Source organism: Pseudorasbora parva, chromosome 23 (genome assembly GCF_024679245.1).
Source record: "Pseudorasbora parva isolate DD20220531a chromosome 23, ASM2467924v1, whole genome shotgun sequence".
Taxonomy (NCBI): Eukaryota; Metazoa; Chordata; class Actinopteri; order Cypriniformes; family Gobionidae; genus Pseudorasbora; species Pseudorasbora parva.
In genome coordinates, this window is record NC_090194.1 from 29143341 (window position 1) to 29169260 (window position 25920).

The window sequence follows — 25920 nt, forward strand, 5'->3', positions numbered from 1 at the left end:
CATAGAAACTTTGATCAGCAAACATAAACAGAAGCTCAACCGAACCTGTTTAATGAGCAAGAGCAAACCTCATTGTTTTTTGTGGAAACACGAGAATTAACCTCATTGGTTTTTGTGGAAACACGAGAATTAACCTCATTGGTTTTTGTGGAAACATGAGAATTAACCTCATTGGTTCTTGTGGACGTTCAAACATGATACGTAACACAAGAGTGAACCTCATTGGTTCTTGTGGAAGCTTAAAGGGTTAGTTCACCCAAAAATGAAAATTATTTAAATAATTACTCACCCTCATGTCGTTGGACACCTGTAAGACCTTAGTTCATCTTCGGAACACAAATTAAGATATTTTTACTGAAAGCTGATGGCTGAGAAAGGCTTCAGATAGGCCTCCATTGGCATTCAGTACATTCCCACTCACAAGACCCATAAAGGCACTAAACACATCGATACAAAGTCCATCTCACTACAGTGGCTGTACAATCATTTTACGAAGCGGCGAGAATAATTTTTGTGCGAAAAAAAAAATTAAAATAACGACTTTATCTGCCAAGTTATTGTCTTCCGTGTAGGTCTCGGATGTGAACTCACGTGATACCGGCGCTCCTCCTCTTCTGGGTCATGTATCTGAACGACGGAGCTGCGTCATATTCTCGTGCATGCGTCAGGTTCACATCAATAACTTGGTGGATAAAGTCGTTATTTTGATTTTTGTGCACACAATAACTATTTTCGTTGCATTGTAAAATTATTGTACAGCCACTGTAGTGAGATGGACTTTGCAACGAAGTCTTTAGGGCCTTTATGGGTCTTGTGAGTGGGAATGTACTAAATTACAATGGAGGCCTATCTGAAGCCTTTCTCAGCCATCAGCTTTCAACAAAAATATCTTCATTTGTGTTCCGTAGATAAACAGTCTTATGGATGTCCAGTGACATGAGGGTGAGTAATTCATTAAATAATTTTCATTTTGGGGTTAACTAACCCTTTAAACGAGATGCGTAACACAAGAATGAACCTCATTGGTTCTTGAGGAAGCATAAACGTGATGCGTAACACACGAGAATGAATTTCATTGGTTCTTGCAGAAGCTCAAACGTGATGCGTAACACACAATAATGAACCTCATTGGTTCTCACACATCAAGCGAACATGCTTGAGCTTCCGTTTACCACAACTGATGTGTGAGTTGATGAATGTTTATATGTCAATAAAAGCCAAAATCAAATCTGTTCATCATATAAGGCCAGGGTATCCGCGGGGTCTTGAAAAGTCTTAAAAGGTGATAAATCAATTTTGGGAAAATTAAGACCCTTATAAAGTATTAAAAAGTCTTATCATGGCTCTATAAAGTCTTACATTTTGAAAGTATTTTGTTCAAGCTTTGTCAAAAGAGTTTGACTCCAAAAAGTATTTATGAATATATTTCTTTTCATCCCCATAAGTATTAAAAAACAACGGGGTGCTCAGTCTGAGATCGGCTCGGAGCGCGCGCGGCAGGGATGGAAATTAGCACCGCCACCAGCCATATGCGGCGGATTTAGAGTTGTGGAGGGTAAACTCTTCACCTACTGAGCTGTTCACCTCTTTGTTTTATCTTTGTTCAATGCATGCGTGTGCTGCCGTATGTGCGCATATGACCAGTCACTGTCTCCGTCATCACTCGCGTGAAGACGCGCTGTGAGACTCGCGCGCGCTGAGAGAAGATCTGACGCTGTGCATCAACCGAGAGCGCGCGCTCGTCTCACAGCGCGCAAATATTAAGTTCTCTTTCAATTCTTGCGCTTAAACGGACAAACTCACACAATAAGTATGTCAACATGTCCATCTTGATGAGCATCCTAGCAGACATAGTCTGAATATGCCTTAAGGGAACTGTATAGTGTGCACAGTCGAGAAAGACGAGCATATACCTGCATCAGGTCTTAAAGGCGCAGTAGCCTTTACTGTTGCCTGAGTGATGTCCTTATATTTAGTTTGACATTAAACAATGCTCTTGATTGAATAGCTTTTGTAAGTTTAATAAGGATTAATCTTTCATTTAAACAGTTAAATATGCAGTTATTTTACATTTGATTACTTTATTCAATTTCTGTCCCTTTCTGCAGGCCAGTAGGCCTGTACATTATTATTTAATGTACATGAGTGAGGTCGAGTTAAACATTTTAGTTTGAATTTTATTTTTCGGTTTTCGCCTTTGGTTTCTTCTTTTTTTGTTTCGGCCAAGAATTTTGATTTCGGTGCATCCCTACGGACAATGTTCTGCTCAGTATGTTGTCAACACGCTTCAAAGAGGCCAAAACGAATAGTTTCATTCTTGGGACTAAAAACCATAAAACTGGAAGCCATAAAAGACCACAAATCATCGTGAAAATGTCAGTATTTCATTGAGACCTGAGATTAAATAAACTGCTAAAGTATTGTAGAGCTTGTAGTATTAATTTGTTAAAAACAAAAAAAGTGGCTGGTAAAAACATTGAGTGGTAGACTTTGAACGAAGTTAATTTCCATCCCTTGGCGAGCCCTGTCTACGGGTGACGTCATGTATTTTGTGAAATGCGCAGTTAGGTGATGTGTTGCCCTCCATACGTTGTAAAAGAGATATGCAATATAAACGATACAAAATTTGCCTACGATAGAGATTTTAAGTCTACATTCGACTACAACTGTTTATTAAAGGTTTGTTGCCGATTAGAACTTGAAGTGCGATGAGGTCTTAAACTATTTTGAGAAAGTCTTTAAAAAGTCTTAAAAAGGTATTGAAATTAACTTCAGGATTCCTGCATATACCCTGAAAGCGATCATGTCTCTTCAAAAATGTTTTACTAAACATATGGATATCATGCGGATTTGTTTTCTGATCTCTTTATTAACTTTAATCATCAAATTAGTAGTTGCATAGGCTGTCAACGGAGGGACAGAAAGGTCTCAGATTTCGTCAAAAAAATCTTCATTTGTGTTCTGAAGATGAACGAAAGTCGTGCAGGTTTAAAACGACACGAGGGTGAGTAAATAATGACAGAATTCTCATTTTTCTCTGAACTATCCCTTTAAGTGTCAGTATAGATATTGAGTTCGTCCTTTACTGCAGTTCAGTTCAGCCTGCTGCAGTTCTTTCTCATTGTCCACAGCTACTCTAGCTATGATTTAATCATTTGTTGTTGTTGAATCAGGGGAAACATGTCGTCATGGTCTTGGCATTCGGCCGGCTGCATCATCATAACCCGAGAATCCTGATCGAGGACGACAGGGATTGTCAGCTCTGTGCTACACCACATCCCAACTTAAAGTACAGGAACTGTGGCATTTATTCCCTAATGGAGAAATACAACATTTCTCTTCCTCCAAATAGTTTTTTTGGGGGGTTTCTGCAGAGTCTCCATGGGGGATTTCAAATGTGGTCAGTGAAGTAGAAAGCTCTCCTCTCAAAACAAACCTGTTCGCTCCTGCGTCGAGCAGCCAGGTGGACAGACGGTGTCCGTGGCTGTCACGTCTCTAACTGTTCTCTAACTCACCTATCCATGAGTGATCACACCGTCTTGATGTATCTGCTCACGGTTCGATGGTCATGAACGAGAGTAGGCTGATTTAGAGCTAATGAGTTAAGTGATGACAACACAATTAATACTGTTTGCTTCGGTGAATCTGATAATTAGTGGTTTGGTTTCCCAGATCCAAGCAAGTCTAGTCCTGAACAAGATGATGTTTTAGTGCATTGTTTAAGACCGGGGTCAGGATTTGGCTGAATAGCCCCTGCTGGTAGGTTTTGCAAATGCACCATTAGGCAAGCAAACAGCAATATTAATAAAACATTTGTATTCAGTAATTGTGTCTTATTTTCCAGTAAACAGAATATATAAACATCATTGAACAAATCTTCTGGAGAAGCAAAATTGCAAACGATATTAAGACTTTCTAGAAAATATCTTGAATATCTTGTTTTGTTCCATTGGGAAATTTTTCAACTAGTTCTTAGCATAAACCTCACTCCATTTATTAATTAATTTATTTCTTACTGTCTGAGACTGTTTTTGCAGTGTGGGGAATATCCAGTGTTTGTTTCAGCACATTGAGGCTGGGGTTTGTACTGATTCTGCCACAGGGGTTATGTTTTATTTATCTGCAAGCAGTTTTAAGCAGTGGAAGGCTATTGAAGGATTGTTTCAGGTCCAATTTCAAGCATAGCTGTATAACCACAAAATAATTTCAAATCATCAGTCACTTTGTAAAAATGAGCAATAATGCACCTATAATAGAGGTCTATGGGTAATGCATTGCACCAGGATAAATATCTAGTTTAGTCATGAAACTCTAGAGGGCGCAGGCTGATTCATTATCATTATTACTGGTAAGCAACCACATTATTACTGCATGGTGCTTAACGGAACACCACCGTTTTTTAGAAATAGGGCGATATGTCGGCATTTAGATATGTCGGCAAATGCATTTTTGTCTCAGTGCATGCATTGTTTTAGTTTGGCAGGGTCGCCGCTAGCTTAGCTTAGCATAATGAATGGAATCCTATGTTGCCAGCTAGCATGTCCCGAGTAAAAGTGAACCAAAACAAAAGAAGAAATAAAAAAAAGTATGAGTACAAATAGTGATGCAGATTAAGACTATATGCGATTTCCTAGGCAGATAATTGACTTGGGACTATATTATGGGGAAGCACAGGCGAAGCACTGCTACATGGGTGCAGAGATATCATGGCTCTCATCCTCACGCCCTCCGGCTGATGAGCGATCGCAATGTGTTGCGTGATATCTCTTGGAATTTTTGGCCAGAGGCTAAAGACTACAGCCAGCAGAGGGAGCTATTTCCGCATGTTTTCAACCCGCGCATGGGGGGTGGGATCGCACTCACAGCACTCGGCTCAGACACTCGTGAGAGCTGTGCGGAACAAAGTGAGTGTTTCAACTTCTCAAATTAATTCCTATGAAAGTTAAGCTTCCAAAGGCATGAACTGAAAACGGGCCAGACTGAACACGCGCTGTGAACGACTGCCACGAACACGGACGCGTTTACCTTAGCTCTCATCACGAGAGCTCATTCAGCTCATTCCTCACGGTGAATGTAATCTGAATCCTGCTGCGTTTGTGCTGTGACACTCTCTCAGCGGCTAAATCACATTATATTGAACAGAAACGTTCAGTTTTTAATTGTAGTGTCTGTTCTCTAACTGAACTAATTTTATGAAAATTAACGCGGTCGGAAAGTGATCCAGTGATTAAGTAGCAGTGGCTTTGGGAGTGGCCTCGTAGGGCAGAGAAGCATTCTGGGAATTGTTGTCTTTTATTCTATGACACAATAATAATACACACAATGCACCAAATTCAAAAATAATTTCACATTTCTACTACATTAATGACCCAGTTTAAATACAGATTCATCTTCCCAGCGCTGAAGTACCCCTTTAATATTACTCAGTATGACACCTTAAAATAAAGTGTAACCCCATTTAGTTAACTTAAAAGTACATGTAAGCGCACATACTTTAAAATAAAGTAAAATAAAGGCAACTAAAAAGTTATTTTAAATCGTATTAATATTTCACAATATTACTGTTTTACTGTATTTTAAATGCAGCCTTGGTGTAGCCTAAAAATCAAAACGGCTAAGAGGTTAGTGACCCCTATCGACGAAAAAATATATATTAATAATTTGTTACATTTATATAGCGCTTTTCAAGGCACTCAAAGTGCTTTACATAGAAGGGGGAATCCACCATCCACCTGGATGATGCAACGGCAGCCATAATGTGCCAGAACGCCCCATATGAAACGTATATTTACGTGGACATGTATATGTAAAACGTAACATATTGTAGCTCTAAAGTGGTTTTCCTTCATCTGTGTAAGTCCCTCAGCTCGCCATTGGTTTCGCCAAACTGCTCTGTCTCCAAAATGTCCATACACATGGGGCGGAGTTTGCGTATATGTGCGCAAATTTTCCTGTCAAGTTTGTTTGATAAATCACAACTTATGTGTAGGAAGTTGCAGATGCCTCTTCCAGGCCTGTTTGTGTGTACGGAGGTCGCTGCTTTCCTCTGCACGGTTTGTTATTTTTCTTATAGTGAGCAACAAAAGTGCTCAGCATGTCCAAACTATATATATATATATATATATATATATATATATATATATATATATATATATATATATATATATATATATATATATATATATATATATATATATATATATATATATATATATATTAGGGCTGTAACGATATGCGATATGAAATCGAAAACGCAATACGCAGGTCCACGAACCTGTATCGCGATGTGAGAAGGCAGAATCGCGACACACCCCTTCCAACTGCCAGAATTATCCTTCCTGTCCAGGTCCAACTTTTAAGTCAGCAGTATGGCCACATTTCAGATACCCGGTGGAGAACAAGGATGGCAATCGTGTAGTTGACAAGACCCACACAATTTGCCGTAAGTGTTTCAAGAAGCTTCCCCAACCGGCTGGCAACGTGGTGTGAGCGTGGCGTTTCTGTTGGTATTGATGTACAGGAGGCCCTATACTTCATGTTAAATATATATTGCCTATTGGTACCGCAAAGAAAACGTCAGCAGTAGCCTATGACCATACAGATATATGGTATTGACAGCAAAATAGGCTACAGAATACTGTACAGAATAAAACTGTTTTGTCCCCCCCCATATCGAGGTTTGTATCGTACCGTGGGTCAAAAATCGTGATACGAACCGAATCGTGGGTTTGGTGTATCGTTACAGCCCTAATATATATATATATATATCCTTTGTTGTGTTTGAGCATCTCAGAGCTGAAAGAGGCTCCGGACTGATTTCATTTGATGGCTTGTGATGTTTCGAGCACTCTCCCTCTCGTCTTGCGGCTGTGGATTTGATGATAAATGGAGATGGAGGCGTTTGTTTTCATCATGATGAGGGTGAAGATGGATGGATAACAATCACAGCTCTAATGGCATGACTGATTCTTTCCCTGCACATAATGCACAACTTAAATGTCTTGTATTACGGAGTCTTTTCACGTGTGCCTTGTTTGCAGGAACTCACATTTGCTGAAAAAGATACTGGACAAATTGGCAAAGCTTTTCACATCTTAATCGTAACCGCTGGGTGGAGAATGTAAAAGGTTTTTTTTTAGTGCCCTGAGGAACAAGAGGCTCTGGCTCACTTTCCCCACACATTGTTTTAATCTAGCTGCAGCGGCTGAAACACTGGCCCATCGAGGGCTTAACATGAGAGCTTCATTCATCTGCTTCCAAGCTCCAACCACGCTTTTGGACCCCTCGCATGTGGAGACTGGTGCAGATCACCACAAGCCGCTTACCTGAGGGACAAAAGAGGTCATGATCCCACTGATGTGAGATAGAGTTTAAAAATGGGCGAGAGAGAGAGAGAGAGAGAGAGAGAGAGAGAGAGAGAGAGAGAGAGAGAGAGAGAGAGAGAGAGAGAGAGAGAGAGAGAGAGAGAGAGAGAGAGAGAGAGAGAGAGACATTATGACAAAAAGCATTTCCATGTTCTTTTGAACGTGGAGATCTTCCAACATTCACAACACAAAGCTCCAATGCTCAGTGCTATTGTGTCTCATTTAATATGCAGAGATGTTAGCCAATCATAAAAGAGTCTACAAAGCGGGTAGGCATCATAGGCACTCCGAGAGATATTTAGCATAATTATGCTGTCTTCTTAGAAACCTTGCCAAATTCCTGCTAAAAAATGAATCACGTGTATCCTTCATGGAAGAAGGCAATTTCTGAAAGTATAGCGATGAGCTCAGTCGGAATAAAATCCATCCAAGATAACAGATAATGCAAGAAAAATGTTAATAAATGCGCTTGCAGTATAAATGGGTAAAAATGTTCTTTTATTTTTGTGCTTATTAAATACTAATGCCAAACTTCTGTGAGTTGGGTCTCGCATTCGGTTTACGCTTTTTGGATGAGGCAAAGGACCAGATTTAAGAACCAGATCCTGGGTCAGACGTAACAACCCAGTGTTTGGGTAGTTTATGTGTTACCAGATCCATGGTCAGACGTAACAACCCAGTGTTTGGGTAATGTTTATGTTACCAGATCCTGGGTAAGACGGAACAAGCCAGTGTTTGGGTAATGTTTATGTTACCAGATCCTGGGTCAGACATAACAACCCAGTGTTTGGGTAATGTTTATGTTACCAGATCCTGGGTAAGACGGAACAAGCCAGTGTTTGGGTAGTTTATGTGTAACCCAGATCCTGGTTCAGATGTAACAACCCAGTGTTCAGATAATGTTTGTGTTACCAGATCCTGGGTCAGACGTAAAAGCCCAGTGTTTGGGTAATTTTTGTGTAACCCAGATCCTAGGTCAGACGTAACAACCCAGTTTTTAGGAAATGTTTGTGTAACCAGATCCTGGGTCAGACGTAACAACCCAGTGTTTGGGTAATGTTTGTGTAACCAGATCCTGGGTCAGACGTGACAACCCAGTGTTTGGGTAATGTTTGTGTAACCAGATCCTGGGTCAGACGTGACAACCCAGTGTTTGGGTAATGTTTATGTTACCAGATCCTGGGTCAGACGTCACAACCCAGGGTTTGGGTAATTTTTGTGTAACCCAGATCCTGGGTCAGACGTCACAACCCAGTGTTTGGGTAGTTTATGTGTAACCCAGATCCTGATTTTATCAATAAATTTGTTGTGCTGTATATCTTTTAATTGTATGCACAACACTGGGGCGTTATGTGTGTCACCTAAACGAGTGTCAAGTCTTTTCGCTTGATGGAAATGCCTGATTCCTTGCATAAAATTGTATGATTTTATTCAAAAAGATAAAAAAAAAATATAAATACTTATGATGTTAAAATATGTTCTCAGAACTGTACACTGAATGTTTATGGACAGGTTATGAAGTCAGTCACTGCCTATTTTGGCTACGAGAGAAACGCAGGGCGGCAGTCTAAAGTTAGAAGTTCCCCCGCTGAACATGACACAAGCTCCGGCATGAGATTCAGTGAAGCTACGGTGGAAACAAAAGAGACTGCTTGATTACATGTGAATTACTTCTAAATGTTTAATTTTTACTTCTAATATTTGTTAACTAGCTTAAATTTTGGCAATGTGTATATAACATTGTATCACATATGCTATAAAATATTATCGAAAATAAAGGAATTATCATGCAAACAGTGGTTGCGCGGAGCATTTTTAAAAAGTTGAGAAAATTTAAGTTAATCCGTAATTAATTAATGTATAAAGTAATAAAATAAAATAAAAAGCTATTATTATAGCGAAAAATTAGCCAATTTGCTGGGTAAAATGAAGCCAACATGTGTTCTGTCCTATTTTTACCCAGCCCTTGGGTTGAAACCAATGTCTTTAGAGTGCAGTTATTTTTGTAACAGACTGTTACAAAAAAAAAAAAAATAATAATAAAAATAATAATAATTAAAAAAAAAAAAAAAATATATATATATATATATATATATATATATATATATATATATATATATATATATATATATATATATATATATTTTTTTTTTTTTTTAATTATTATTATTTTTATTTTTATTTTATTTTTTTGCTCCCCAAAGAAAGCATGTCTTAACCCATTTTGCATGATAGAAGTGAGTGAATTTTCTCACTCGTGTTTATTTATTTGCAATGTCAGAGAAAGACGTTATGCCAACATATCGTTTGCCAAGCCAGGCTATTTTTAATTTGCTGCGCCTGTGTTGTTTGTAGATTACCCGCATATGATTATCATCTGCTCTGCTTGTTTGCAACCCTATACTAATTTTGCACTACTCTTGGCAGATTGCGTTGGTTATTATGGAAATGAGCTGCTGGATCAGTGTACTTTACTTTGCACACTGTCCACATTCAGAACTTTTCATTCCCATCTGTGCTTGTATGTGATTGTGGTCTTATGCTAATTTGCCCTGTTCAGTAAATCTGGCCTATAGAGTTTTTACGTACAGTACACAGAGCACTCCAAATCTAAAGGTTAGGATAAGTTTGTGGCCTATATAGGCAGTAGACAGCAACGTAGGTTTTGGAAAAGTATAATTTTCCAATTATAAAAGTAAGACATTTTCTGTGAATGTGGGAGACTTCCAGTTCATTAGAATAAGCACAGTCAGGGCTCGGCATGTTGGTGTAATTTTACAGGACACCCTTTGGAGTTACATAAAACACTGCTAAAAGTGAAAAAAAGAAAAAAAGAAAGAAAAAGAAAATAGGTGCTTTTTAATTTTTTTCTTCCTTAAATTGTAACTCAGGCCCTGTGTGCTCTAGGAACCTGCAGCAGGGTATCCGCGGGGTCTTGAAAAGTCTTCAAAGGTGATAAATCAATTTTGGGAAAATTAAGACCCTTATAAAGTATTAAAAAGTCTTATCACGGCTTTATAAAGTCTTAAATTTTGAAAGTATTTTGTTCAAGCTTTGCCAAAAGAGTTTGACTTCAAAAAGTATTTATGAATATATTTCTTTTCATCCCCATAAGTAATAAAAAGCAACGGGGTGCTCAGTCTGAGATCGGCTCGGAGCGCGCGCCAGAGATGGTAATTAGCACTGCCACCAGCCAAATGCGGCTGATTTTGAGTTGTGGCGGGTAAACTCGCTTCACCTACCGAGCTGTTTCACCTCTTTGTAAACTTTGTTCAATGCATGCGAGTGCTGCCGTATGTGCGCATATAACCAGCCGTTTTCTCCGTCATCACTCGCGTGAAGACGCGCTGTGAGACTCGCGCGCGCTGAGAGAAGATCTGCGTCATCCGAGAGCACGCGCTCGTCTCACAGCGCGCAAATATTGATTTCTCTTTCAAGTCTTGCGCTTACACGGACAAACTCACACAAGAAGTATGTCAACATGTCCATCTTGATGAGTATACTAGCAGACACAGTCTGAATATGTCTTAAGTGAACTGTATAGTAGCCTATGTACAGTCGAGAAAGACGAGCATATCCCTGCATCAGGTCTTAAAGGCGCAGTAGCCTTTACTGCTGCCTGAGTGATGTCCTTATATTTAGTTTGACATTAAACAATGCTCTTGATTGAATAGCTTTTGTAAATTTAATAAGGATTAATCTTTCATTTAAACAATTAAATATGCAGTTATTTTACATTTGATTACTTTATTCAATTTCTGTACCTTTCTGCAGGCCAGTAGGCATGAGCATTATTATTTAATGTACACATGAGTGAGGTCGAGTTAAACATTTTAGTTTGAATTTTATTTTTTGGTTTTCGGCTTTGGTTTCTTCTTTTTTGGTTTCGGCCAAGAATTTTGATTTCGGTGCATCCCAATCCCTACTGACAATGTTCTGCTCGGTATGTTGTTAACACGCTTCAAAGATGCCAAAACGAATAGTTTCATTCTTGGGACTAAAAACCATAAAACTGGAAGCCATAAAAGACCACAAATTATCGTGAAAATGTCAGTACTTCATTGAGATTTGAGATTAAATAATCCCTGGCCCTGGCGAGCGCCGTCTACGGGTGACGTCATGTATTTTGCGAAATGCGCAGTTAGGTAATGTGTCGCCCTCCATACGTTGCAAATTAGATATGCGATATAAACGATACAAAATTGGCCTACGGTAGAGATTTTAAGTCTACATTCGACTACAACTGTTTATTAAAGGTTTGTTGCCGATTAGAACTTGAAGTGCGATGAGGTCTTAAAATATTTTGAGAAGGTTTTTAAAAAGTCTTAAAAAGGTATTGAAATTAACTTCAGGATTCCTGCATATACCCTGTGCAGACAGTTTGGGCTATTTCCACTAAATTACAGAAAATAGTGGGAAAAAGACGTTTGTCTGTGTCATGTTGAATGCAAGATTTATTCAAATGAGTCTGAAGGGATGACCCCCCCCCCCTTTTCCCCTCCCCCGACCCTGCTACCCCCCACTTCCAGTGATATAAATGCAATATTCCAGTTTCATTAAATTAATTATACATGCTGGAAACAGCCCAAAGTGTCTGCAGGGTCCTAGAGCACACAGGGCCTGAGGTACACACTTTCAAAAATGTATTTATGTAAAAAAATCAAAAAGCGCCTAATTTTTGGGGGGTTATAACAGCTTACACAACATATACTTACATGTTTATCCCTTTTAGCAGTGTTTTATGTAACTTTAAGGGGTTTCCTGTAAAATGACACCAAAATTTTGAACCTAGACCACTGTATGTGTGTATGGGAGGCTTTTCAATTTGGGTAGGCCAAATCCAGGCAGAAAGACATCAGAGTAATTTAGTGTAAATATATTACTTTGTGTAAAGCAAATGCCAAAGTGATGCATATCTCCAGAAAGTAGAGACTCTAAACTTTCAAATGATGCCACATATGACATCATAGCTCCTCCAAAGACATTTTAAATGGAAAGCATATACATGACGATGCCATTGTACAGGGTCCTTGGAGGTTAAGAGGTTAGTTGATACCAAAAAAAAATAGAAATGGCTCTTTTTACAGCATGGTGATGATGTGCCCATTGTTCAGGTCTGATTGTGTGTTGGCTGAATGTATGAGTTGGATTTGCTGTTTTGGCAAAGCTGGCTTAACATTTACTTAGTTTTATTACAACAGTAAGCAAATTTTGGTCATTATTGAATGATGAGTGATCCAACCATTGCCGATGAGATGCTGTAAATACATAAAGATGAGAAGAACTTTTAATTACAGGAGAGGCGCTGGATATTTATGCTGATGCGCTACTTTTTTTTGGAGCTCTACCAAAGTTTATTATCCTGAGATGGCCAGGATTTAGATGAATTATGATCAAGATTTTAAGGTTCCCATACAATCAAAATGAAAGTTTTTTGGCTTTTAGTATGAATATGTTAGCCTTACTGTTATCTATAAGCTAGTGTGCTCTAGCCTGACGTCGTCATACTCAGATTCTAGTCAGAATATGAGTCTGATACTGCTCCATTGGGCTGTGATTATGGGCCGTGTTTCAACTGACCCGGGAAAGAAATAGACCTACGACCAATCAGAGCAACGGAGTAAGTGACGTATGTTGAGCGACGCATAGTGGGAAGTATGGATCATTTTATGGACTCGGATCTTTGAATCTCGTTCAGCGAAATGAACAGACCTTTTTTTCCAAGACGTTTCGTTCATTTCAGCAGAATATAATTAAAATGTCACATGTTTAATTCCACAACACATGTAGTACTTAGGCAAACACTGATCACATGAATAAAAAATAAATTATATGCTAATGCAGCCAAGCCCAAACTTTAATAAAGAAATGATTCATTGATTGCTTAGCTGGGTTTTCAGGCTATATGGAGTCTGTTAGTTCACCTCACCACTCAATCTGAGTCGTTCTTTCTTTTGTCACTTCACATTTAATCACGTCTGTTCCCTGGACAGATTAGTAACGTTACACCTCTCATGTCTTTGGGTTTGAGTCATTAGTTCCATCACCAGTGTCTGATCTGGGCCAGGACAGCCCCATATGCATGCAGTCCCGAAAACCGAACTGATTAGTTCACCTCTCGAGTCTTCGGGTTCAAGTCATTCGTCCACCAACTCACAGCCCCATAGGCTGAATGCAGAAGATCCTGTACAGAACCGATGGCATGAAGCGCACAATCAACACAAAATGAACAAATCGCTCTCTGAGACAACTCGTTCTTCCCAAGTCATATTAAAGATTAAGTAGAAGAAGATGAGTGTAAACGATCTTTGCCGGTGTTGTAAAACATTTTAAAGGGTTAGTTCAGCCAAAAATGAAATTGATGTCATTAATGACTCACCCTAATCTCGTTCCACACCCGTAAGACTTCCGTTCATCATCGGAACACAGTTTAAGATATTTTTTATTTTAGTCCCAGAGCATATGCAGTCTATGCACACTGTACTGTCTATGTTCAGAAAGGGAATAAAACCATCATCAAAGTAGTCCACATGTGACATCAGTTAGTTCATTAGAATCCCTTGAAGCATTGAAAATACATTTTGGTTTATTCAGCATTGTCTTCTCAAATTATTTGTTAAGACAAATAAGACAAAACTTCATTTGTTCCTCAAATAAAGGTTCAAATGGCTATGAATCAGTGAATCGATCAATGATTCGGATCGCCAATGTCACGTGATTTCAGCAGTTCGGATCACGTCAAACTGCCAAACTGCTGAAATCACGTGACATTGGCGATTCGAATCATTGATCTGGCTGATCGAATCTTTATTTGAGGAACACGGAAGAGAAGACAATGCTGAATAAAGTCATAGTTTTTGTTATTTTTGGACCAAAATGTATTTTCGATGCTTCAAGAGATTCTAATGAACTAACTGATGTTCCATATGGACTACTTTGATGATGTTTCAAATGCTTTCTAGAATCTAAAGCCTCCCACACCCTACACTAAAATCGGTCACGTGTTCACACATTTACTATTTTCTAATAATTAAGCATGCTGGGTTAAACATTTAACCCAACTAGTTGGGTTAAAACAACCCAGCGCTGGGTACGTCCCTTTTTGACCCAGCGCTGGGTTGCCAAAACAACCCAGTTTTGGTTGATTTTAACCCAGCAGTTTTTAGAGTGTACATGGCACATAGTGCACTATATAGGGAATAGGGAACGATTCAGACAGTGTAAATATGCTTTCCATTGGGGTGAATAAAGTCTGGTTTCACGTTAGTGTTACACAAACCGCCAATTGATGACAATGACAATTCATGTCATATGACATTCTACACAGAATACTATATTTTAAAGCGATATAGAGGAGATTAGGAGGAGAAACGGTTAGAGATTATGGTTAGAGAAACTGCAGCTTTACTGAGCTCAACAGCTCTTGCCGAGCTGTGATATAAACAAGAAGCTATTGGGCTATTTAAAAAAAGGGGAGGAGCTGTTCGATACGTCCCGCCCCGTCTTCCTGTTTCAGTGGAAATTACGTCAGCGCTGAATAATGCTACTCATTTCAAGGCGCTTCAGTGGGCTTCAGTTATTTACTTACCCTCATGTCATTCCAAACCAGTATGACTTTTTTTGTAGGAACAAGCTGACATTCTGCTAAATATCTACTTCTGTTTTCCACATATTAGAGTTAGAAAAATACCTCTTCAGCATGAATCACCCCTAATGCTTTGGTCTTAAAGCTGGTTTTAATGCAAATGCTGCTTTTGAGTGCTGCGGTGTACGAATAAGAGCCCTGAAAGTCTGTTTTTAATTAGCGTGGAATGTTCAACAGTTGAGTTGTTTCAACATTGCTCTTTGTGAACACACGGAATGCTTTGGCTAACCTTGCCGCCTTGCTAGTGAAAGGCACCAAACAAATTGTTCTTGTCATAAAGTGGTTACCCGCCCCTACCGCACGCTTTTAAGAGCATCTGTCGTTCTTTGCATCTCAAACTAAGCTGTCTGACCACATGATCCAAACCACAGGGTTTTTTTTGTATGTGTGTACCAGCAAATTTATAGAAAAACAGTTTAGACTTCAGGGCTTACATTTCAATTAGTACACTTTTACACACCATTGTCCATGGTAATCATTCACATATAGACATGCACGCGGCGAAACAACCCCAGCCATGTTGTCTAACCCCTAGCATAGTCAATTGCATTAGATGAAAGGGAAACTGAACTTGACCGCGAGGGATACTGTAATTGAACTTCTGTACGGGCCGAGCTGCTTGTGTTGAATAGTCAGCAATGGATTCGGGAAGACAAAGATGCATTTTCCCTCTTCCGCTGTCCCCCACAGTCAGCTAGATTTTCTACCTAATGGGCATGAAAGTTGCAAATTGCAGCAAAATGGATGTGGCAGGATAAAAAGTGTATTAAAGTATCGATCGGAGCGGGTCAATGGCGAACTGTAGCCTTGCATCAAGCAGACAGTGGATTTTTTGCACCTATTTTGTCTGCACTTTGATTCTGGGTGAATGTTTGTGTCTGGTATTGATGGATATGTTTAGCTATTGATTTAAGAAATGCTGTGGGAAAAATGCTACAGTTATTAAATAAGATGTGGTTTTATTGTCTCTTGTAGAGGAACCCCTGGAAAAAAAACACTAAAAGAAAGATTTATGATTTTGGTTGAAAGATGTTTATGGTAGAGAGAATGAGGGGGAAATTCACTAAGAATGAATTGTGGTCTCTGATAGCGCTTTTTCTTTGCTAGTGCAAAAGCACAATCTGTATGCTGTACTGTACAACATTGCTCCACCACTGTGTTCCAGATACCTGAATCTGCTTTTTAAAATGCTGAAGGTGCACAAAATCTTAAGTCTTGATATGTACATGATTATTACCATGCTTTTCTTCCGTTTGATCTCAGGAATTACTGTTGTCACATTCGCTAGAAGAGAATGCCAATGATTCAGTGACAGTGACAAGGAAAAAATGTTGGTTCATGGATAGTACCTAGTTATAATTGCTATAATAAGTACTATATATACATGTGGAACAGGACAGTAAAATAAAGTGCTACCATTTTATTATATATATTTTTATGATAAACAGCAAGTGACATGATGTTTGGTAAATGATGATAGAATGCCTGCCAAAGGTGCGACGACTATATTAGACTGGCCAATTTAGACATGTGAATGTGCAATATCTGCCACAGTAATTTTGACAAATGCTTCTTTTCCTCAATCAGGAAATTCACAATTTATCATGATTCCAAGTGACTGAGCATTACAGCATAACTGATTTCCCTATTTTAAAAACAAAGCCTAAGGTAACAAAATGTATAATAAAAAAGAATGTCAGACATTTAGGAAGTGGGCAAAGATAATAAAAAAATCGTTGTCATTATTTTATTTTTGTTATCAAAAAATAAGATAGACATTACATAATCTACAAATGAAAGAAACAGTGCTTTATTTTGTTCAGCTACAGATGTATTTCAGTTGCATTCACGTAGGGGAAAACCAGGGCAAAAGTAACACGGGACGAAAGTAGGGCTGGGCGACATGGTCCCAAAAAATTATCACGATATAATTTTCCATATCAGTTGATATCGATAAATATCACGATAAATGTAAAATTTTTATTTCTTTAAAATTTAAAGGCATATTTTTGCTCCTGAGTGAAAGATAACAGACTGTGGTTTTAAACTATCCTTTATTGTCAAAACATGACAGAATATATATATATATATATATATATATATATATATATATATATATATATATATATATATATATATATATATATATATATATATATATATATTCCGATAAATAGATCAACTCTGAACATAAAACAAGTTACAAAATCTTCAGAACAAAACAGCAAAAGTAAAAGCAAATAGTAAGGATCAAAGAAAATTAGTCACAATTCAGATGCATAATTTACTGTATTCAAGCTGCAATGTATGTTGGGGACCCTTGGATAAGTTTTTGATTGGTTGTACCCAGCGTGGTGTACTGAACTTCTGGTGTGCCACTTTGGTGAACTTAACAGTTATAAGTACAGTGAAGGAGCACCAAGTTAAGTGAACTTAGGGTGCTTTCACACCTGCCTCATTTAGTTCGGTTGAATCGTACTAGAGTTCGTTCCCTCTTTGGTGCGGTCGTTTGGTCAGGTCTGAAAGCAGCAATCCGCACTCGGGTGCGCACCAAAAGCGGACCAAACAAGCGTACCGAGACCTCCTTGAAGAGGTGGTCTCGGTACGATTTCAAACGAAACTCTGGAGCGGTTTGTTTGTGGTGAGAACGTGATCCGACCTTAAACAGAAACAACTGCAAAAGTACTGATCATCTTTTGGACTGAACCAGCTGCCGTAGTTAGCTGCGCTGACATTGTGTGCATGATATTATTACCTGATAGATCGTTGGCAATATTTTCGGAAGATGAAGCATGTCAAGAGTTAATAATTAATGCGCGCCTCCTCTTGAAGTGACGAGCGATGCACGCTCCCGTCTGCAGTGCATTATAACGTTTGTTTTCATGTCGCATCCGCGCTTCATTATAGAAATGTTTTGTTTGCATACTGTGGTAAATACACACCGTGTAGTAGATTATGGCCAGGGACAAAACTGGCCTGCGTAGTCGTCTCTCCATAGTGTTATTATAGTTTGCTGGCTTTGCCTCTCCTGTTGGAATTTTCCACATGTAAATTCTGACCAATCGAAAAGCAGTTTAGGAAATACGCCATGGCCAATGAGTGATGTGGATGTTGTCACATGCTGCGTTTTGGTTCGTTTTCAACTGGTTCGGACCAAAGCAATCAGTGTGGTGTGAAAAGGAACCAAAAAATCTGAAAAATGCAACAATGTATAATTGTTTGCCCTTGGTTCGGACCAAATGAACCGAACTAGAGATGTGAAAGCACACTTAAATATACAAGTTTTGGGAGACTCCATTACTCAATTCAATTGAGTTAAATCAACTTATTAGGGTTTTCAGTATGCTAGCTTCGGATTTACAACTCAGCAGTACTCTCCATCCTGCTTTATGGCTCGGAGACCCTGGCCCTTAAATAAGACACTGCTGCAAGATTAGATGGCTTTGATAGCAGGGCTCTCAGAACCATCGAGAGCATCAGGGTTGCCCCAGCTGGTTTCCAATCAAGTGCTTAGAGCCCGCACGTGCCAGCCCAGAGCATCATGCCTAGCTGCGCAACGTCGCACCCGCTGGTTTGGCCATGTCCTCCGCCTCCCTCCTGACCATCCGACGAGAGCCATTCTCCAGTTTGATCCGAGAGCCGCAGGCTGGAGACGACAACGAGGTAAACCCCGCACCCGATGGCTTGACGTCCTAGCAGGCGACCTCCAACAACATGGAGTTGCTGTGGAGGAAGCAGAGCAGCTGGCACAAGACTGTCAGCACTGGAAACAACTGGTTCATCTGGTCGGCTCAACGCACAGGGATAGGATACCCCCTACCCATCGCAGGAGCAAATAGATAGATAGAGTATGCTAGAATGTGCACTGTAGCGCAATACTATCATATTTCTTCAAAAGCAGACCGTGGCGACACCCCTGCAATGCAGTAATCAATGCTTATTTGCATTAAAAATCAATTTCCACTTCAAAAATCTGCGTGTGGTTAGAAGTGAATAAAACACTTTTGCACTGAAATGAATGGCACAAATGTGGTTCAATTGTTTAATTTAAAGGGTGGGGGGGGGTGAAACACTCAGTTTCAGTCAATCTCATGTCAATCTTGAGTACCTATAGAGTAGTATTGCATCCTTCATATCTCCGAAAAGTCTTTAGTTTTATTATATTTATAAACGAAATATGGGCTGTACCGAGTCTTTCCGGAAAAAAATGAGCGCCTGGAGGCGTATCGTGTGGGCGGAGCTAAAGAACGACGAGCGCGCAAAGCGGTGACGTCCTCAAGCGTGGAGAAACTCATGGCTATTGAGCTCAGCTAATAGATATATGATCCCGAATCATTCGGAGGCTGAAAAATTGAACAGGAGAAACAGCAACAGCAGGACGTCCGTCTCTGTGGTATGTACTGTATTTAGTGTCCTGCCAACATTTCTCTTTTCTCTAGTCTTTACTCACAGTTTATGAGGACATGATTCGGTTTATGGACTATTGTATGCGACTAAACCTTAGCAGTAGCAAGCAAAACGGTTTAGCACGTCAGATAGTGTAACGTTATACATAGAACAACAATGGAGTAACCGTTAGCTCATTTGAATGGCGAAGCACGCGATCGTGTCGTTTACTGATGTTTACTTACGTGGCGATCGCCAACAGCACAGACATTTGAAGCAGTTTGACTCACCGGCTGCTTCCAAAGCAGGACCTAACCTTAATTGCTGGGACCGCTCCGTCAAAAACACACTTCTTTGGTATGATTTGGTGAAGTCCTGACAGCAGTGACTGTGGAGATCCACTTTGCGACGCGACTGAAGCGATGTTGTGAAGCTTCCTGTCATTTCTGCGTTCAAATCGGTTCAAATGCAGCGCTGCCTTCCCAGAATGCTGTGCTGAAGCGTTGAAGTCGCTCGACGTCACCCATAGGAATAAAGTGGAGCGCGCGCAGAGTGTTTATGGGCGTGCATTTCCTCTCTCGCTCTAGTCACACGCGTCTAGTCTTTCCCCCCCCCCCCCCCCCCTTAAGAAAAGAGTCTGATGAGACTGAAATGTAGCAAGTGAAATGTAGACTTGATGTTGTCAGATAGATCAGAAATCAGATTTCCCTCTGGGCTTTGATCCTGTGGCTGATCCAGACCAGGTGGAGAGAGAGAGACGGCTGAGTCCTGCCATCAGAGTTCTCTTGTGATCAATCTTTCCTTTTCATTCACTCCTTTGCTTTTATCATCAGAACTACAGGATATCTTCAGGGGTTTGTTCGATTTGCTGAGGGGGTGAGGTGCTACTATATGCCCACATTTTTTAAGTCCAGAAGTGTGTAATATTGCATATGGTGGAGTCAATATTGCAGCGTTTCGTGCTGGTTTTGCGGTTGATCCAGAGAGATCTGCTCTGCAGTGCAGTAGCTTTCTACAACATCTCCTCATTAAAGAAGAGCAGGACAGCACATACAGTACTGTGTCTTCATGGAAGTAAGTGTGTGTGTGTGTGTGTGTGTGTGTGTGTGTGTGTGTGTGTGTGTGTGTGTGTGTGTGTGTGTGTGTGTGTGTGTGTGTGTGTGTGTGTGTGTGTGTGTGTGTGTGTGTGTGTGTGTGTGTGTCTACATGTGTCTTTATCTGCTGTCAGCAGTGTGTGTTCATTTGATGTAGAAACTCTAATGGACAGTGAGCTTCAAGGAGACATGGCAGCCTCCTTCTGGATAACCAGAATTGGGAGAAGCTCTGATGGACGTGCACTAGTTGACCTCAGATTCACACAGAACGTTTCGGCTTTTCTGTGAGTGCCTATAAAGAAGCAATCTTGCTGGTAAGAGTGCGTCAGAATGGTCGCGCAACAGCTGACCAGTTTGCTGAATTTGATTGAGAGATTTTTAGTCCCAGTGAAAAAGAGAGGGTTTTATCATGCTGTGCTTTAACTTTCAACAGTTTGTGCATTTTTTATATTCCTATTCTGTTGTAATGGTATACTGGTATGATGATATTTCATTACAACCTGTAAAAATACACGTTTGGTTTAACTTGAAGAAATTATGTACCATTAGGCTATGTACGAATAAGAAATACATTACTATTGTACAACTGAATGTACTTGTCAAAATATACTACTAATACTACTATTACTTCTAATAATAATAATAATAATAATAATAATAATAATAATAATAATAATAATAATAATAACAATAATAATAAAAAAATTTGTCCATATTTTAATTTAGTAAATCTCAGTTGTATAGCACTTTGCCAAAAATAAAAGTTAACAGCTGTAAAACAATAAAAAATATTACATTTTAAAACATTAAACCATTATTTTCATGCATTCATACTGAATGATTAGCATTTTTTTCATATATTTGTAATACAATAACATAATTTTCTGAATAAAACGCATCTCATAGGACTCTATTATACTTAAACATGTTAATCAATTATAATAAAGCCTTTGTTCAAACAAAAAAACAGTTTTCATTCAATGATAATTTAACTGATGATAATAATAATAAGAATTGATTGATTTCTAAAGGATCATGTGACACTGGAGTAATGATGCTGACAATTCAGCTTTGATTACAGGAATAAATTCCTTTTTTTTGGATTATCATTAAAATAGGCAAGACAAGTCAAGTCCCCTTTATTCATGTAGCACTTTTTACAATGTCGATTGTTTTACATTGCAGATTGTTTATTTAAAATATTGCAACATAATTTGATTCGACAGTTTAACCGCTCTGGAGAAAACGGTGATGTCATCCGGCTCATTTCAATTATCATATAGTGACAATGTGGGAAGATCAGTAATATAGTAACATTTATTTGAATATTTAGTTGAATATTTAGTGTCCCGAACTGAGCAAGCCAAGCCAAAGGTGACACCTAAAAAAAACAATAAACATTTAGAGTTAACTCGCTTCATTGGCACGTGACATTCACTTCACAACAGATGTGAATTTGCATCATGGGAGTAGCTTCTGCCATGTGGCTCGTCTCATTGCAAAATGGCTGACATGAATTTGTTGGCTTTAACCCATAGACTGTAAAAAAATATGGACGTAGTGTCCGTGACATCACCCATAGGATTCTGATAAGCCGTTCTGAAGCTTAAAGTATGGGCGAGCTGGGCGTTGCCATCTTGTGAGCGAGTCAACGCGTGTCACTCTTGGATAACAGAAAATGGGCAAAAAGGCGGGATGTGCGCGGAGCTGAGGTGACGCAATAACTATAGACGGCGGATAAATGGCTATCCACTTGTAACCACGCCCTTAATTATGCAGAACCTTAAGGCTTTATATAACGGAAACGAATGAGTTATAAAAAAAATTCACCCCCCTCAGAGTTGTCATGAAGATCAAAATTAGCATTATAAGCCAAAACCACAATTTGTACCAGGCTGTAAACATGTTTTTTTTCTGCTTTAAAGTTGAGAATTTTAATATGGGGCTCAATGAGATTCTGTTCCCTTCTGGAGCCTGCCTCTAGTGGCCAGTTAAGGAATTAAAGTTTACATTACTTCTGTATTGGCTTCAAGAGAGATCGCGGGAGGTTGCCGCTTGCTTTAACCATAGACAGTAAAATAAATGGACACTGCGACCCCATAGACTTCAACGGCGAAAAGTGAAGTCAATTAGAAGCACTCACTTCCTGATGGCTGAGCTTGACGAGGTAGATGTGAGGTGAGCAACCTCTCTGACAGTTGTAAGTCTTCTAGTAGTTGTGCAAAGTGAAATATAAATCACCGGATCTTGCAGAGATGGAGAGCGTGAGCAGGATCAACTTTTGTTCAAATTACTTTGTAATTTTGCATACTATTTATTTATTTATTTATTTTCAAATGTAACGACAGTACGTGCCTGGGAGCTTCTCCTCCTGTCTATACGGTCATTTCCCTACTGTGCGACAGAGAGTCATGTTACAATAGTGTAGCAATCGTTACACTATTTTTACAAAAACGGCTTCTAAAGGGCGATAGTGTAATCGGAAACTTGATAATTCCCACTTCTGAAGTCGTGATTACGAGCTCATCGCTTTCAAATGTTGAAATGAGAGGGTGTTCAAGTGCAATTTTTACCTAGGAAACTCGTATTTACGAAAATACAGAGAGCACGTGAAGGCAGCATGAGATACAAGGCAATGGAGCTTTTTTTCATTGTCGTGTTTCTTTAGAAATAAACAATGGACAAATGGAGTCTTTAAACACCTCAGATGTAAAGTTATTCACTGTCAAAGTGACGGCAAAATGAATGGGAGTCAATGCTAATGCTAACAGCAGGGGATGGCTTAGTTAGCAATGGCTGCCCCTATGGAAGGTATGCTTTCTGGGAGCTGGATTATGCCCTTGGCTTTAACTAGCTTGTTGTCTCAATAGGGTGAATTCAGGGCGATTGGGACACTTTTTCCGAGTCATCTCACATCAAAAAGTGTCCCCATCAGAGAAGCAAAGAGCTTCTTTTACAACTTAACATTGCCAGATTGTCTGACCTCCTCACTCACTTTCTACCAAGCAAGATCCTTTTTATTCATGTTCATGTAAAGTAAGAAGATGTATCATACAGCTCCGGGTATCCACATATGATTTTGTCCTCATTGTTGTCACTTCTAGAGCAAGCTCTTTGATTGGTTAACGCGGCGCGAATATCCGCCAAAGTCCAGATATTTCAACTGTAGCATAAAAGACTTCTTTCAAAAACATAAAAAACCCTAAATGTTTAAATGGTATTGTTTATATTTTGTATTTCGCATTGCATTTGTGGCATTACCATATTTATTTATTTGCATTATTGGCAACAATAACAAAAATCCACAATTTACATAATTTATTTAGTAAATTAGGTGCAATGCAGACATTGTGTGAAAATAAATGGATTCATTATTTATGAATTTGATTAAGAGCAAATTAGTAGATTTAGCCACCTCTAAATATCACTAATTAAGTGCCCAAAATGAGAACCAATTTTTATGCTAATATTTTAAAAGTGTTACTATGACTACGGAAAGCCCAGGAATGATGTTTTACTGTGCCAGGTAACCTACTGTAGCTCAAAAGTTTGATTATAAAACCCAGTTCTTTATGTTCCTTGTCACATTGTGTTCAGCATGCACTAACAGGCAGATGATCACGATGTTTTCTCTGCGTGTCACCGAGAGTGATTGACGCGTGTGGTGTTCAGCTGGAGATAATGAGCTTTTTCACATGAGTGTCATGGAGCTTGAACACCTCCAATTCAAATGAGATGCTCATCAGCCTCCAGAGGCCCAGCTGAAAACCAGAGAGGAGTCGAATCCCTGCCTCAAGAAGCATTTTATATTTTGTTGTGCCCTCTTTTCTTTTTGTATACCAAGCACCCTGTGGTTTGGATGGCAGTGTGGCGGGCATCAGGTATAGCGTTCACGGTTGTTGATGCCACGAGCTGAAATCTCACCAGCAGAAGGAAGGGATTAGAGAATTCTTCTTGGTTTCAAAGTGCTGCCCACAGCCACTAGAAACAATGCTTGGGATTTAATGGGAATGAAACACTCCTCACCTCACACCACACCCGCATGCCAGATAGTAAGCAAAATAGCATTTACACAGAGTATTTAAGAGGCGTTGTTTCGCCACATGATGACGTCAAGATGAGGCATATTCTGAAACCAGTCGTTCGTTGGGCCTGGTGTCTATAAAAGCTTTTCTTTGACTAACAAGGACGTTTTCAGCTTTGAAACGTACAGGATATTCTTACATTACCATGACCTTAGGTATCAAACGCTCAAGGGAAAGTTGATTTCTCAATTCATCACCCCTTTAATACCAGGTGTTCACAGGGCCCTTTATGTCCTCTGAAGCTGTTTTCGTCTGATGCTGTGTGGAAATGAGAGAGCAGAACCATGAACCTGCACTTGACCTGTCAGCGCTGGGCCAAAGTGCGCGAGTATTTACTGCTGCGTTTCTGGACACTCGTTGTAATGCAGCACCAATCTTTGTCTTTTTTATAGCTCTGTAGACTCATCTGAGCAGCGGAGACATAAAATACAGCTTTAATGTAGAGTATTTCACTCTAGGAAGATGTTCACATGAGACGCCAGACTTTCATGTGTGATATTAAACTTTTAAACGGCGGCGGAGTAAAATATTTCAAGAGAATGTCGGAACCTTGACAGATAAATGCAGTGTAAATCGGCTTAAGATGAACCATGTGCTGCGCGGCACGGTAAAGCACATTTATCTGTATGTTCTTGCCTTTCTCCTTTCTTCTTTCTCTCAGCCTCCAAAGACACTCAAGCATACATCATCAGAACCAACCCACCTCCCCCTCTTCCCGTTTGTGTGCATTTAGAGTTTCCAGCAAAGCTGAGTGAGCACAACAACCGAAAAAACAAAGTGCATTCTCTCAGTTTTCACCTCTGTCTTTGCTGAATCAAAAGACAATGGACTGGCCTCATCACTTCAGAGTCTACTGTAATGTTTTTCAGAAAAGTAAAAGAGGAAAGAATAACTAGAGTTGTATATTTTCTGAAGAAAATGCGATTGGCAGGCCGTTCCACACATGTAAAGAAAACAGAAACACAAAATATTTTGAAAATATATATATACTGTACTAAGTGTGTGAGTGAACTAACCCTTTAACACTTACATGCATGACTGTTTCACCAATCATTCTTACATATTCGGGTCTTTAGCGACCCGGATCTATATCTAACAGGCAACCTGACATAATGACTTTGCGTAAACATACACGGCACTTTCTAAAGACAAGTGGCGTGTTACCTGTACACATTTTGAGCTATCCGCGTGTATGTCTACGCCGAAATGAACCATTATGTGTATGTGTGTGTCCACAAGGTAAATGGATTTATAAACATACTAAATTATGTTTTTTTGAAAATGTAAAAATGCTGAATTTTTCTTGTGATGGGTAGATTTAGGGGCAGGGGCAGTGTGTGTGTGTG

At 39.4% G+C, this 25920-nt stretch overlaps 1 protein-coding gene across 2 annotated transcripts in view; it reads left to right on the top strand.

The window, feature by feature from the left end:
• The window catches only part of LOC137062758 (CXADR-like membrane protein), a 123854-nt gene that overhangs the window by 54468 nt on the left and 43466 nt on the right, over positions 1-25920 (top strand). The gene's annotated exons all lie outside the window — the stretch shown is intronic.